Below are 11,271 nucleotides of genomic sequence, written 5' to 3'. Positions count from 1 at the left end.
TTACTATCTAATACACATCATATTCCCAAAATCCCCTAAAATACCCAATTAGGGTTTTAAAAAAAATCAACGAAAAGGCATAAAAACTATACAAGGATCTTACCCCATGACACGACGAACTCAACGGCGTAAATAACACGACGATCCGACTTCCCTAGCCTTTGGGATTTGATAGCAACGCGAAGAAAGGAAGTAATGTAACTTGTTTTTCTCTTGAGAGGTTTTAGAAAAGATAAAAGTGACAAAGGAACTGACGGAATACTTTAAATATCAATCACGCATTGCTAACAAAACCCGACTAAAACAACCCGCAGAACCGACTTACTCGATCGAGTAAGTCAATTACTCGATCGAGTGACCCTTACTCGATTGAATGCCACACTTACTCGATCGAGTACCCATCAGATGAACACTATTTTGAAATCCAAACTCACTTACTCGACAGAGTAAGCCCCACTCGATAGGGTACCCAACAGCATAGAAAATCGTAGTATTACAACCTTTGCTCGTGTTTAGCTTTCGACTCTCCAAACCCGTCTCAAACTACCACAATATCTCAACCCATTACCACCCTTCCATACCCAACCATACTACCCTTAACCAAGCACCTAACCCACATCCTAACCCAACCCTAATCACACCCAAACCATCCATAATCAGACCCACAAGCAGGCGCATCCCAGAGCACAAAAATAGAGCACCAAGCTTTTGTTTTGGTTTGAACCACGCACCATAGATCGAGCCATCCTAACCACCACCTAGCCTACATATTTCCTTGATAAATGCCATTATTGTAATGGCATGGGACATTGGAAAAGAAATTGTTCCAAATACCTTGGTGATATCAAAGCTGGAAAGATCACTCCAGTAGGTAAATGACTATCCTTCTTTTATGTTTCTAATTCAACTATGGTATTATGATGCAAAGTTGTGATAATGTATCTCCCTTTTTATTGTAAATAGGGCCTCCACCAAGCAAAGACAAAGGAAAGGAAAAGCAAGCATGAAAAACCATGGAGAAGCTATGGATAGCTTTTATGGAGTTTTGCTTTTCATTGTCTTACTTTAATTTATGTTTTGAATCTTTAGAACTTTAAGTTTCCGTGTTCGACATGGAAAAGTATTTTGGATAATGGTTTGTATTTTGGATGATGGTGACTTGGTTTGCAACCCAAGTCACCCGTTTTATCATTTATCCTTTATGTTCTAAATTTTCATATTTAAATGCTTGCTCTTAGGAACATAAGATTATTCACTTAAAGTGATCTAATAGACAAATATAATGACGGGTTTCATTATATGTCCACATGCTTAAAGCTTGTGTATGATCATTTATAAAGCGATTTTGAGTCTATGAACTCTCTTAAAGGAATGTCGACCACCAAGTACACATTTGAAATCAAGAACTATTAGTCTATCTATGAGATAGTTCTCCTTATACTTCAACATCATTAATTGGTGTCTCATATGCTATCTTTGAATGTTTAGTGTATTTATTCTAAAGATAGAGTGGGAGAAAAATGAGGACACAACACACAAGGCAAGATAAAATTGTGTACTTGTGTAAATGAAGATCTACGCAAGAGAGAATGATTTGAATGAAGGTATAACTATTTACATAGTATGCCAAATAGATGAGATCTATAGTCTCATGTTAGCTCTATATGACTAAAGAGACCAAGTGAAGTAATCATAAGAGTATATTCTCAAGATAACTACACGAGGAGACCAAAAGAAGGTTTTGGAAGAAAATGACTAATGTAAAGTCTCAACAAGTTTTGACTAAGTTTATGAAATATTTGACCAATAGTTTCAACCTTGAGATTTACTTAAGAGCCTAAATGAATCATAGTAACATACTAGTTATGATCGAGTTGCAAAGATTGATATACCGATATCTTCAATGGCCAAGTTTTAACCACGCAAATGTCATTACTTAACCTCACTATGAAATGGTTAAACCTCCTTCCAAAAGAGTATTTGCAAAGGACGTATTCTAGTAATTGTTTATACTTGAATAATGACATTGCTACACATTATTATGACATGAGTGTGTTGGAGATTTAAAATCGCTTTCCGTAAGGTTAAGATGAGACCACTTCAAAATAGGTATTTTGAAAGGATATGATGGGAACATATATGGTTTTATCCTAATAACTTGGCAATGCAATTTATATTTCAATTCTGAATAAATTTCGATTGAGAATTCAATTTCGAAATGTGTAGAATTAAGTGGGAGTTAGGAAATTCTCATGTGAAGACATGGAATTTAGTGGGAGCTATCATCCTTGAATGTATAAAACTCATTACTCATTAAAGAATGACGAGCTAATACCTTCTTTCATAAAGAAGCTTTTGAGTTTTCAATTCTGGATGAAAATGGACTATGATGAATCCAATTACATCAAGGGATGTTGGATTAGTATTAAGAGATACACATCGTATCAACATTCACATAGGTTATTCATGTAGATGAAAATGGAATTGCCATTAGCAGTCATGGTCGTTCATTGAACCTATGAACGGTTGATATCATGATTATTAGTAACTAATGTTTCCGCCATTAGAATAATCATGTACATGTCCAATTATGAATCATATGCATAAAAGCATGATGATTGATTGGTGAGCCATAATAGAAACGTCATGCATTCTCAAGTTGAATCCGATGAGCGATTTCAGTGTTTGACGGAATGCTCTATTGTGTGTGTGAAGAGGTTGCACATATTATAGAAAATCCGAGCACGTATGAGGATTTATGAGAATTCCAATTCTTTCATGCCTAGAAAGAGAAATGAGAAGTTTTTGGAAAGATGCTTGGTTGAATAAGAGGTTATTCAAAAAATCAATCTTTCCTAATTAAGCTAGGACTTGTGAGAAGTGCTAAGCTAAATAATCTTGTCAATTGTTACAAGATTCTACAAAACATATACCTAGTGCATTGTGTGTGGATGGAATACTTGATCAGTACAAGTTATATCATTCATCACAAATTCGTTCGTTATGTGATAGTCGATAAGAAAGTTCTTTCAAGTTAAAGAACCAAAACCAAGGTCGGGAACCTTGATGTGTACTTGGTAAGATTCATGCTATGAGAGAGAACATGAATGTAAAGGAAATTGCAAGTGTAAGAAGTTTGAACACATGGACACATGGGATGTTAAACTTCTATTGCAATCAATAAGTGTTTACATTTATGATATACATCACAAGATTGTAATATGATATTAACTACCCGAGTGTGATGTCGACATTTGTCGTTTGAGTTATTATTAACTCACCTTGCACATTGTTATATCCAAACGGGTTGTAGAGACAATTGAACCCCGTTAAAGTGAACATGGATTAACATTGTATTTGCCCATAGTTACTTGTATGAGGTGACGTCTCGAAGTGACTAGAGTGTGATGCAATTGATGGCAAGTTCAAGTGCCATAGAGTCATGTGAGATGACTAGTCGATCACATAAGCAGACTGCTAGGAACATTTTGTCGGGCCTAATGACCGCTTATAGAGTTCTGGCAAATTTATATAGCCTGGTCGTGGCGAGAGCTACTATAGTATTCAAATGAGTCGATTCTTTTGACTAAAAACTATTTGCCTAAGATGGCACAGTTTCAGATTAACTTTGATTTGTGTTACTACGACCTTCGTAAATGGGGTCAAATGGGCATATTTTGGGTTATGATGGCTGTGGCTAGTCGAAGGGATTGAGTGCGATAGGAATTGTCCACCCCTAGTCAGGGTTATAACAATATCTCGGGGCCACTCGAGGAGTAATGAATCGAAATGCGTGGCCACGCTCGGAAAGTATCTATGATAGATAAGTCCGGTCAATCAGTTATTCTCCAGATCGAGGAAACCACTCTCAATATGATCACTTGCAAGTACGACCTGAAAGACACCTTGCATTGAGTGGGAGATAGTAATAGGACAAGAGAATTGGTGACGCACACTTGTCGAGGACAAGTGGGAGATTGTTGGAATATGTGTCCTCCGACAATAATGCGATCACGACTGTTGATAATAATGATCACATGTTTAAATCTCATTATAAAGAGTACAATTGGGAAGTAATTTTGTTACTGTCAACTGGTCAACATATATCGGTAATGATTGGGTCGACTAGAGTTTGACATTATCTTGTCGTGCGACGGTGGTGATCGATTGACCCCTAGGTCATACCTATAGGGCAACACTCTTAATTGATTATTTAATTAATCGTATTATGTTAAGAGTTAATTAAATTACTTGAAAATTGACGGACGATTTTTGGAAGTAAAATTTACGTATCAAATTGAAATGTGATTAAATGAGATACGGTCTGAGTAATTGAATTGTATCATTACTTGGATGAAATAAATGTTTAAAGAAACAATCGAAATTAAATGAATTATTATAAATACAATCTGTTGTGATTTATAAATGGTAAAATATTTTGGCACAAGTAATTATGAAATTACTAAGTCGATTTTTGTATGTGACGTATTTTTATTAATACGTTGATTTTTATTATGTTAAAAATACATAACAAATTTATGTCACATATGACATGTGACATATTGACAATTGACAAAAATAATATGGAATCCATATTATCAAATGGGCCGAAAATTAGAGGGTTTTTAAGCTAATTATATGTTGATTGTAATTAGTGGAGGGCATGATGATTACCCTAGTCACTAGCCATGCAACCCTATTGTTTATTGTAAAGAACAATTTTTCCATGCATTGGCTCCCCCAAATCCCTCCTCTTACACGGTTTTGAGAAGACAAAGCCCATCATGATTTTTTCTATAATTTTTACCTAATAACACTAAAATGTTGTAGTGTATTTCATTCATTCCATCATCCAAAAATAAAATTTTAGAGAGAATAAAAATCCTCTCTTCTTCTCTCATCAAAACCGAAAAATTTAAGTGTTTTATAAATATTTTGGTTCAATTTTCTACTAGATTAATATTATACTAGTACTTATAATATTAATTTGAATTAAGAGAAAGCCTTGGGTATTAATCTTAGGGAGAGATCCTATACTTGGATCTTGTTCTTCCATCTTAGGGAAAGCTCAAGTACAAAAGAAAAGGAGATTTCTTTTGTGCCCAATAAAACCGAAATCCCAATGTAAGAACATGATTTCTCCTCTATTTTATCATATTGTTTGCATGCATAAAATCCGTATTTAATTTTATGACAAATTAATTTCGACATATATGAGTATGTTATTATGTATATAGATATACATTTCCTTCAATTCAGATGCAGATTATGCAGGTTGTTCACTTGACAAAAAAAGTACTTACGGCATAGCCACGTTTGTTGGACCGTGTATCATTACGTGGGGGTCAAAGAAGCAAAATTTCGTTGAGTCATCTACAGCTGAAGCCGAATACATTGCTGCTGGATTGGTATATTCTAAACTTTTATGGCTTAAGCAACAATTATGTGATTACGGTGTCAATGTTGGGTGTATATCTATTTTGTGCGACAACACGCGTGCTATAATCATATCTAAGAACCCGGAACAACACTCACGAACTAAGCATATAGACATCAGATACCATTTTCTACGTGGTCACGTAGATAAGGGCAACATAAGACTGGAATTTTGTAGTACAGAAAACAATGGGCTGACATTTTTACCAAAGCATTGGCTAGAGAACGTTTTGAGATTTTACGGTTGAAAATTGGTTTAATTGGTGGCAACTAAACTTGTCACAAATATTTTATTCTCCGTATGACTAACTAGATTTGACGAGATTGTATGACTGTGTTCGTATTTTCCGTTGCAAGTACATTCTTATATAGTATTTTATTATTTTATAAGAATATTCTGTTTACTAGTCTGTTATATTTTGTGTTGTATACAAACCATATCTTTCATCACTTATACATTGTAAGGTTTGGAGCTTCATAAACCAATGACATTCATGATTGGTTTCATTTAGGATGTGAGTAGTACTCCTTACGTGGCATGTAACATCAAATTGCATAAGCATGGAATTTGTCTCTTATTGCCTGTATACACTTGGTTTGTGATGGTGACACATGTGGAGAGGCGACCCTCCCTTTACGTTTTATCTACTAACCGCACATTAGCCAAATTTGCCTTGTTTTGACCTATTTATTCAACTACATTCCATATAGCCTACCATTGTCAAGCTAGTCTAGTTGGTAAATTTGGAAGTCTTGTTGTGGTCAATTTTGTTGATTTTGTGATGGATATTGGAAGGAAGAAGAAAAAGATGAATTGAAACAAAAAAAAAATGATAGAAAAAATACAAAAAAAAGGAAAAAGAAAAATGATACTATAAAAGATGGAAAAGCAAGAATCTCTTATTACTCCTATTCTTATCATTTCCATATTACTTGAGGAGAAGTACTTATTGTTGTGATTGAGTTTGTGCCATACTTGGCATGGTGCATCATCTTTCATGTTGGGTTGGAAAGTGGAATATGGCTACTTTTGGTTGTGATCGGTTCTAGCTTGGCTTTTACCTCCACATATCCTAATTATTTTGCCTCTTCTTACCTAATTACCTCACCTCACCTCACTTTACTTTGTAAGTCCTCGGCATGTGTTTTGGACCTCGCTTGGTTGCAGTGTATATGTACGGTTACTAGAGATATCTATCATGTTAGATTGCATGCATGCTTTTGTAGGTCGTAGTTAGGTGAGTGACTATATTCATTCTCTCTTACAAAATCTATACTCATTTTGGTTTGTATTACACACTCTATATTTAGAGCTTGCTTATGCTGAATTCATTCTTCTGCTATAATATGTGCTTTGATTAATCTATATTTCTTGCCTCGGTTGATATCATTCTAGTCGTTTTATGTATGTTCTCATCTTTTCGATGATGTCAAGAGGGGGAAGAAATGATCGTGACTTAAGTATTTGCCTAAGCTTGCTCCTTGTCAGAACCTTTAATCTCTTAAGGTCCTTAGATGCTATACTTTGTATATAAGTGGTTTGTTCTTGCGTTCAACTGACTATGACTTTTATGGTATTATGTTGAGGGGGAACTTACACTTAGTCACAAATCGTAAGAGACTTGTCATCATCAAAAAGGGGGAATTTGTTGGACCATATAGATATATGATTAAGTTTTGATAATGACAAGTGTGTGCTTCGTTTTATATATACTCTTACTCGTAATCGTTTGTTTAGTCTTTGTTAGATTGACTTAGGTTTACAAGTTTAGCAAGCAATGTTATAGCATCCTTGGCTATAACATTGAAGATTTATGAAGCATCGTTCAAGTAATATTATAGCGGCTTGAGCTATAACATTGAAGATTCTTAAAGCGTCATAGTAACTGTAACAAGTTTCAAGTATGATAATCACTCAAGCAAAAGGCTCGATCAAGTCTATAACAAGCTCAAGATGAAGAGCTTATGATCTAGATGAAGAGATGTTTCTACTACTGAAGATCTCCAAGAAGATTAGCTAGTATAGGTCATCATTCGATAACGGTAATTTTAGAAGTAATTTTGAAAAGTAATGTTATAGCTGTTTTAGTTATAACTTTACTAGTTGAACTCAAAGTTATAGGTGATTCTACTATAACTTTGAGCTGCAATATGAATGATGTGACCATAATTAGCGCATATTTAGCCCCCGAATTAGCCTTGTTCCCATGCTTTTTAGTGCATATTTGGGTCATTTATTGTCTTTAGTTCTTTGTTTTGCATATTCTTTGAGATTTTGATCCCTTGGTAGGAAAGGAGTGCAAATCTTGCATTTTCATGGCAAAACGAGACTAAATTGATTGAATTCAATAACCAAGCATCAAGGAGAGACAAGATTAGAAGGCCTTTGTACATATTATAGTAGATGAGCAATGTTGAGAAAGGATCCTTGCATCCCCGAGGAAATCGCCAAGGATTTTATGAAGAAAAGGGAAGAAAAGAAGAAGAAATAGTGCTGAGCTACAATCCGAGCGGATTGTCCACAATCCGTCCGTCCTCCTCAAGCACAATCCGTGCGTCTTCCTTCAAAGACGCCCGAACAACAGCCACAGAATCCGCCCGGATTCTCCTGAAGACGCCCGTCTTCCCTCGCCTGAATCCGCCCGTCCCGACTCCAATACGCACAGATTCCAGTACAGCGAAATTTCGTCTTCTCCAAGCTACAAAGAAAGAAGCCCTTCCTTCGAAAAATACCGGCTCCTCCCTGCTCAATCTAAAAAGTGTAATTACTAGTTTAGCCTTTAGTTAACCCTAATGCATCCACCTAATTTCCACTATAAATACCCCATTAGTCTAATTAGAAGAGGATGTTCTTCTTATCAATAATTAGAGTAGTTAATATCAATCAAATCTCTCTTTAGTATTGTAATCAACAATTAATCAAGTTCTAATACAAGTTTTATTTCCTTAATCTCTCTTTTGTTCATCCTTTATTTTGGGTAATTGAAGATTATTTGGGTTATTATTGGGAGATTGACAACCTCTCAATCAAGCATCAAGTACTTCTTCTATTCTTTGCTTTATTATTGGAATCATTAGTAGGTATAATTCTCTTAATCCCTCTTTAATTATTGTTAATTACTTTCATTTATTCATCATGTCTCCTTTTGTTGGTATGATTGACAACCTTGCTAGTATGATCAACATGATAATGAGTGAGTAGTGACCTAGCTAGGGTTAATGGGTAATTAGGGGAAACCAACATGGGGAATGATTCATGCTTAAATTAATATGCTTTCATGGTTTATTTGCTTGCTTGTTTTGATCTCAACTCATGCACATGTTATGTTTGATGAAATGTGAGCCTATGAATCCTTGCATTTTTTACCCATCACCTATCTTGTCAATGAGACTTGTAAGACATAAACCAACTCGAGTCTCATTAGACCATGCATGTTGTTGAGTAGGGAAGACTAAGTCGACTTGTAGGTGTTGTACAATGTAATCGATTCGGCTCCGGGACCCAAACTTTCCCAGGATTGTAAGATATAACCCAACTCAATCCATCACAACAATAATTGCTTGCTTATAATTTGAGAACATGTTTGTATGATCAATTCCCATGATTCCCCTATGACCCCATGACACCCTAGTGCTTTTTATCAATTGTTTACAACCCTTTTAATTCATCTTGCTTATTTACTTTCATTGTTATTTAGTTAGTGACCTGGTACATCAACCCAAATTGTGACACCCCTAAGACACCACTAGTTTCAATAGAAATCTCATCTCAATTCCCGTCCCTTGGGATCCGACCTTTACTTGCCTCTTTAATAATTGTAGAGTTGTTTGTGAAGCTATAAATTGTGTTTTAATTCGGACGTGACCCAACGACAACATCTATTAAATTGTGAACACGAAACGGACCGATCAAAAAATGGCGCCGTTGCCGGGGACGGTGTTTACTTGATTTAGATTTTCTTATATTGTTATTAGTTGTGTCTTTCTTTGCCTTGGGGAAGTAAAACTCCTCAACGTTTGTTCTAATTGTTTTCGAGTTGTTTGATATTTTGCATGTCTAGAAGGTCACAAGGTGATTTGTTACCTTTTGACCGTGAAATTGAAAGAACCTTGACAAATAATAGGAGATTTGCTAGGAGGAATTTGAGAGGTATTAGTGAGGTTGTTCAACCAACTATTGAGTTCATCAACCCTTTTGCAAGAGAAGGTGAGGAGAACCCAACACAAAATACCCCACAAAATCAACCTACAATGCCTAAATTTTCATCACATTCCGTACCCACCGAGGAGAACCTACCCAGGTACTCCCACACCACAACATTTGACCGGAAATTTTATTGCCAAATCCGCCTTTATCCAATTAGTCGAAAGGAGCCAATTTGGGGGGATGCCTAGTGAAGACCCTCATTCTCATATGGAAACCTTTTGTGACTATTGTGATGCGATTTCTCAAACCGGTGTGACTCAAGACCAAATTCGATGGGTCTTATTTCCTTTTTCTCTAATCGGCACCGCGAAACAATGGTTGAAGGGCCTTGATAAGGCCACTCTCGGAATAGATTCTTGGAAGAAGTTGGCTCTAGCTTTCTACAAAAGGTTCTACCCACCGGAAAAGACTAACATGCTAAGAGCTCAAATTACGGGTTTTAAGCAAATGGATGAAGAATCTTTGTATGAAGCTTGGGAGCGGTTCAAGGGAATTTGTCGCTCATGTCCTCACCATGGACTTAGCGAGTGGTTCTTGGTACAACAATTTTGGAACGGTTTATATGAAGATTCAAGGAACATTCTCAACATGGGATCAAATGGAATGTTCACCGAAGTTGATGACAATCAAACATGGAACAAGATTGAGGAAATGGCGGTCCATAACTCAGAATATAGTAGACCTCGCAAGGCTACTAGAGGAGGAAGGCATGAAGTGGACTCCGTTACTCAATTGGGTGCTCAACTTAGTGCTCACATTAACACAATCAATTTGAAGTTTGAACAAGCTATGGCTAGACTTGAAGAAGCCTCAAAATCACCAAAGCATCATGTTAATGCCATGACGGCATCCTCATCAATCCCAAGTGGGATATGTGAGAATTGTGGAACTTTGGGACATGACCAAGGTGAATGTAGGGGAACAAATGAACATATGAATGCTTTCCAAGCATACAAGAGTGGTACCCCTTATTCCAACTATTACAATGAAAACACCAAGTTTCATCCAAATCTCTCATACAAAAGCCAAAATGTTCAAAACCCTCAAACAACATACACCCCACCTCCCATGAGAAACCAAAATCAAAGACCCTTTTACAACCAAAACCAAGGTTACCAAAATCAAAATCCATACAATCACCAAAATGACCAAGGTTTCGATGTTCAAAAAGCGGTCCCCAAAATGCAAAAGAATCAACAAGAGTTTTTCACTCAAATGCAAAAAGATAGCCAAGCAAAAGAAACCACCATCAACAATATTCTAGCTCACACCAAGATGTTGGAAACACAATTGACTCAACTAGCATCTTCAAGCTCACAAAGACAAAAGGGGCAATTACCACCCCAAAGTAATCCCCCAAGACTTGAAACGGTTAGTGCCATTCACTTGAGAAGTGGTACAAGGTATGAAGCACCAAAGAAGCAAGTTGAGGATAAAGTTGTGGAAGCTAGTGATAAGGAAGAAATTGTGCAAAACTCCAAAGATGGAGAATCATCAAAAGAAGAGATTTCAAAGAAAAGTGAAGACAAGGCCAAGGAGAAGGAGCCCATTGTGATTAGACTTCCTTTTCCAAGTCGTCAAGCCAAGCCCAAATTTGATGACCAACTTGGAAAGTTTATGGAAATTGT

General features: G+C 36.2%; 1 non-coding gene across 1 annotated transcript; it reads right to left on the bottom strand.

The window, feature by feature from the left end:
* Positions 1-10,057: 10,057 nt before the first annotated feature.
* Positions 10,058-10,164, bottom strand: LOC141625749 (small nucleolar RNA R71). The gene has a single exon (XR_012535513.1). It is a non-coding gene; the product is annotated as a small nucleolar RNA R71 (small nucleolar RNA).
* Positions 10,165-11,271: the final 1,107 nt, after the last annotated feature.

This window comes from Silene latifolia, chromosome X (genome assembly GCF_048544455.1).
Source record: "Silene latifolia isolate original U9 population chromosome X, ASM4854445v1, whole genome shotgun sequence".
Lineage (NCBI taxonomy): Eukaryota > Viridiplantae > Streptophyta > Magnoliopsida > Caryophyllales > Caryophyllaceae > Silene > Silene latifolia.
This window is presented reverse-complemented; position numbering and strand designations above follow the sequence as displayed.